Source organism: Cherax quadricarinatus, chromosome 49 (assembly GCF_038502225.1).
Source record: "Cherax quadricarinatus isolate ZL_2023a chromosome 49, ASM3850222v1, whole genome shotgun sequence".
NCBI lineage: Eukaryota > Metazoa > Arthropoda > Malacostraca > Decapoda > Parastacidae > Cherax > Cherax quadricarinatus.
Genome location: NC_091340.1, coordinates 5269561 through 5275560, shown reverse-complemented (window position 1 = coordinate 5275560; position 6000 = coordinate 5269561).

The window sequence follows — 6000 nt, the reverse complement described above, 5'->3', positions numbered from 1 at the left end:
TGGGTGGAAGAACAGAGGCCAAATCATTTATAGCAAGGAGAAAAAGTGTTGTGCTTAGAACACATCCCTGAGGGACACCTTCAGCTTGGACGAAGTCCGGGGAAAGAACATTATTGACTCGAACACGGAAATGTCTGTCAGTTAAAAAGTTCTTAAGGAAGGATGGTAGATTGCCTCGGAGGCCTAAGGAATGGGCCTGGGCCAAAATATTATACCTCCAAGTTGTGTCATATGCCTTCTCAAGGTCAAAAAATATGGCAATAACTGAGTGATTATTCGCAAAGGCATTACGAACATACGTATCCAAGCGTAGTAAGGGGTCTATGGTAGAACGACCCTTACGAAAGCCATATTGACTAGCGGAGAGACTGTTGTGAGTCTCTAAATACCACATTAAACGTCGATTTACGAGGCGTTCCATCACTTTGCAAACTGCACTTGTAAGAGCGATGGGGCGATAGTGGGAGGCATCATGTCCTGTAGTACCCGGTTTGCGGAAAGGGAGAACAATGGCAGATTTCCACAGCTGGGGAAGAACTCCTTGTGCCCAAATAAGATTGAAGAGGTGTAAGAGGACTACAAGGGCTGACCGATGTAAATGTTGTAACATACGAATATGAATGTCATCAGGCCCAGCTGCCGATGATCGGCAAGCTGAGAGCGTTGCCTCCAGTTCTTGAAGTGTAAAAGGCACATTATACTGTTCTTCTCCGAGAGAAGAAAAGTCCAAGGGTACTAACTCTCTGGCAGACTTTGAGGAAAGAAACGAGGGGCATAGATGGAGCCCTCGGGAAATACGGACCAGATGTGTGCCAAGTTCAATGGCAACGTCGAGAGGGTTTGCTATATCAACACCAGTGACCCGTAGAACAGGAGCCGGGTCAGGAGAGTATTTACCACTCAATTTCCTCACTTTTTTCCAGACTGCACTCATAGAAGAAGCAGAGGTGATGGTGGAAACATAGTCTCGCCAACAAGTGCGTTTAGCTTCACGGATGACACGGCGAGCGATCGCACGCTTCTGCTTAAAATCAACAAGTCTCTCAGCAGTTCTATTGTACCGGTACCTGCCCCATGCAGCACGTTTCAAACGTACTGCACGAGCACAAGCAGGAGACCACCAAGGCACGCACTTCTGAGAATGCCTGCCTGAGGTGTGGGGTATAGAATGAGAAGCTGCGGTATAAACTGATGTCGAGAAGATGTGTAGGAGCTCATCAATGGAGGATGAAGAAGGAACCTCACTAAAAGCAGTGAGGTGTGAGTAAAGATCCCAATTTGCCCGATCAAATTGCCAGCGAGGGCTACGGGAAGGTGGTGAATAGGAAGGAGAAGTAAGAATGATCGGAAAATGATCGCTGTCATGTAAGTCTGGTAGAACAGACCAGGTAAAGTCTAGTGCTGTGGAGGAAGAGCAGACTGATAGATCGATGCAAGAGAGAGTATGAGTACGAGGATCAAAATGGGTGGGAGTACCCGTATTTAAAACATGGAGGGGGTGAGAGGCAAGAAAAGCCTCCAACTGAATGCCACGTGAGTCACAATGAGACCCCCCCCAGAGGAAATGGTGGGCATTAAAATCACCAAGTAACAGAAGTGGTGGTGGTAAGGATGAAACAAGAAAGGCAAAGTCTGGGATAGAAAATGCTCGAGAAGGAGAGAGATATAAAGAACATATTGTAAACCACTTATTCAAGTGGATACGGGCTGCAGTGTAATGCAGCGAGGTATGGACAAATAGTTGACAGTACGGAATATCATTGCGTAGAAGAAGGGCACTTTCATTAAAGGTCCCATCTGAGAAAGGATCCGAAGAATACAATAAATTATAGCCTGAGATAGGTTGGAAAACAGCCGAGTGTAATTTTGGTTCTTGTAAGCAAGCACCAACAGGGGAAAACCTGGAAAGCAACATCTGAAGCTCACCCCGATTACCCCTGAGGCCGCGGATATTCCACTGTAAATAGGCCATGATTGGCGATGAAGAAAATATCAGGAATCTGTAGGTAAAGGCACCTACGGACTAGAGGGGTTAGAAAAGTCAACGTGTGGTGGCATTGGAAGATGTTCAAGTAGCGAAGGAACGGAGCGTTGCGAAGAATGGGGTTGTGAAGATGGAGGAGAGGGAAGAGAAGGAACAGGAAGTGAATCAGTGTCCATTGAAGGTTTAGTCTCTGCAATATATTCTGAAATGGCTTCAAGTGTTTCTGAATTCAAAGATGTATGGGAAACCATATTGGAGATAGGAGGAGGAGGGTGAGTAAAGATTGGGACAGTAATGGACTGTACCAAAGTAGAGGGGGAGGGAAAAGTGTAAGGGACTGGAGATGAAGTGTGGGGGGGGACAGAAGAGGTAGAAACCTGGGAGGTGACAGAAGAGGGAGAAACTTGGGAGGGGACGGGGGTGGAAGGCATAGTACGAGGAGGAGGGTGAATCTCCACACTTGTAATAGAGCCAGAGAGAGGGGAAGAACTAGGTACAGAGACTGGAAAGGTAACGTGTGGAGGTGGAAGAAGGGAAGGAAGGGGCAAAGAAGATTTGAGCAATGTGGATTTTTTGGACTTCTGAGTAGAGGGGCGATTGGTATTAGGTGTCGTACGAGGTCTTGTCGATACTGGGGCTTGTGAGGAAGGACGCGAAGATGTGAGAACAGACTGAGTTGTAGTCGGGACGTCAGAGCCAAGGACAGCAAAAGGATTAGATGCCGTAATGGCTATGGGAGGGGTAACAACAGAGGAGGCTGCAGAAGATGGGACCCCAGAAGTGGGGGGATGTTTGGAAACACGAGAATAAGAAACACGGGGTAGTCTCCCTTGGAGGCGGAGATGAGTAACTGCCATAGCATAAGGGAGACCTTCTGCCTCTTTGAGGCAACGGATTTCACGTTCATTTAAGTAGACCTGGCAACGGCGGGAGTACGAAGGGTGAGCTTCATTACAATTAAGGCAAGATGGAGGTTGACTGCAAGATGTATTAGAATGGTTGTCGGCACCACAGACTGGGCATTCGGCCATAGATCTGCAATATTTCGCTGGGTGACCAAAACGCCAGCAATTTCTACATTGTTGCGGTGTAGGTATCACCTTTCGAACTTGTAACCGATGTCCCGCGACATATACAGAGGACGGGAGTTCTCGGCTGTCAAAAGTTAAACGAGCCACATTGCAAGGGTAACGTCTCCGCCCCCGGGCAGGAAGGACATAAGTGTCTACTTTGAGGATTGGGAGATCCTGGAGTTCCAGCTGTTCAAAAATGTCATTGCCACATAACTGGAAATTCTGTTGGACTATGGTATGGGGCAGAATGACAGTACCACTACAAGAATTGAGAGAAAGATGTTTTTCAATAGTGATAGGAGTAGTATCGATATTCGAAAGGAGAGAAAGATCATGAGCTTGGGTAGCATTCTGGACAGTGACGATGCGCGTACCGCTCTTGAGAGCGTGAAATGAAATATCTCTGCCAACATGACGCAGGAGCGCTTTGGCAATACTATGGTCAGAAAGGTAGGCAGAAGAAGAAGTTGGTCTTAAAGTAAAGAATTTAGTCCATTGTGTGGTCCGAAACTGAGCGTGGAGAGGGAGTGCTTGACGTGTCGGTCGTTTCCGAGTAGAATGGGAAGGTAACGACGGAGCATCATCAGGAGATTGACGTTGGCGTTTAGGAGTAGGACCGGAGTTGGTCCGGCATGAAATGGGTGGGCGATTCGAAAATTGCCGTACCGTAGAGGGAGAAGCCGGAAGCATAGTCAAAGGAGAGCGGAGTTCAGACAAATCGAAGGAGTCAGTCGAAGCCCCGGTACCTGAAGCGGGTGAGGAAACAGCACCAGCAAGAGGTACAGGGGTATCAGGAGTGTCCGAAGAGTGGTCTAAACACAAGGCAGGGTCAGAATGGGGTGCGGTATCAAGAAGGGGCCCGGGGGTAGTGGTTTCATGGACTAGGGCTGCCATGGTTAGGTTACTCCTTTGCTTTTTGTTTTTAAGAAAAAAAAAGAAAGAAGAAAAGAAAATAAAAACAAAAAAAAAGAATAAAAAAAGGGGGGAGCGGGGAGGAATAGTTCCCAGGAGGAATGAAAGGGCCGGAAATCTCCCTCCGCGCCCAAGAGGACTCGACACCGCTAGTAGCGCAGATGCAGCATGGAACCCGTGCCATACCCTACCCTTCATGCCAGTAAACCAGCAATCCGGGATAGCAACCTCACATCTGCCGAGCTACCTCGGTGGACAAAAGAGAGGGCGGCCGGATATCCGCCACAAAGCATACCTCCTTTAGCCACCACCCACGGAATCCGAAAGGTGGCTTCCAGAGATACACCCGTCGCCCAAAAGACACCCAAAGCTACTCCGGGATACCGGAGAGGGATCGGGACATCCCTAGGCAATCCAGATTCCACGGCAAACTACGCCACCGCCAAGAAACCTCAACGGAATGGGATCGACCCCGGTGTCCTTTCCCCTACCTAGGAACTAGCACGCCTGTGGGAGAAATCACGAAGGCTAAAAAGAGGAAGGGCAAAAGGGAGGGGTGAGGAGGAGGAGGAGGAATGGAAAAAGGGGAGGATGGGGAGGATGGGATAGGGGAGGGGAGAATGGGGGGTAATTAGGTTCGGTCTGAGGAAGAAGACCGACAGGGCTAATTCCTCAGACCAAGAGCCTCTTCACCACGCCAAGGAGCCCCCCTTGAAGAGGTTAAGGTAGCAGAGATATTCGATTTTTGCAAATTTTCCCAGGGGTGGGAAAGGCCCCTCGATCTATTTTATGGCTTTTTAATATATCTGATTCAGTTATTGGGACACTGTAAACCATGACCAATCATTCCAAGTAGAGTAAATCTATTTTTGTGAGTGTGAATTCAAAATGGAACAAGTGTAATATAGGAGAGGCCTGGAGACACGACTAATAAACGGGGAATGTTATAATGCCAGGAATGTCTACATTGTTCATTTTGGACCTTTTAACCCGTAAATGGTCCAAACATATATATACATTTTTTCAACATTTGAAAGTATGTAAAAAAAGTAGATCTTTGTTTTTTTACATTTGAAAATGTGTAAAAAAAAAAAACTGATCTACTTTTTTTTTGTTATATTTGAAAATGTATAAAAGAAACGTAGATCTACTTTTGTAGCACTACACATGTAAACATAGATCTGCTTGGACCATTTACAGGTTAAATTGGCCAAAATACTTGATTTTGGGGCACTTTATAGAGTAATTATAATAGGTGAATGGGCAATTTCTTGTGCTCCAGTGATAGAAGGCATACTAGCAAAATTACTATGAATTTAGCCAAATGGGGGAATGGAACTGGCTTAAAACAGGACTCAAACTTGGTGAAAATGCCGATGAGTAAACTGCATCCAGACTGCTAACTTTGCAATTATGTCAGATTTCCATTAAATTTCACATTTTTAGTGTCATTACCTTCAGACATCATTTCAGAAGAATTTTTTTTTTTAAATAAGTGCAATGAGAGTAATAGTCATTTCAAGGTTCTGGACAGTGAAAGGGTTAAGATATAGTGGACTGAGTGTAACCTAACAAGTCCATACAGGGAGGTTCCAGGTTGTCATGTGATATCCTCAGAGTTGCACATGTCATACGTATGGGGAAGAGAATAGTCTCCCAAACACGATACGAGTGGGAGGAGGCAGCCAGAACCTTAAACGTAGTTTGGTAGAAAACAATTTGTTGTGGATCAACACTGTTGCCAAGAATTGTGGAGTCGAGAGATCGCAGAAAAAGGAATACCCGTAGGAAATCCAGCAGCTGAATCTGCTAGTTTGCTGACACAAACATTAACATATCCAGAGATTGAGCAAAGAAATATGTGTATGTAATGCAACCAAGGTTGTAAACAAAGAACACTGGAATGAGGAGAGTTAAATTTCTGGATAGCCTGTAATATAATTTGGGAGTCAGAAAATGTGAATGATGCAGACATCAGTGTGTATGAAAACAGTGAGAAAGACAATTCTGCTGTGAAAACACTGATTGTAG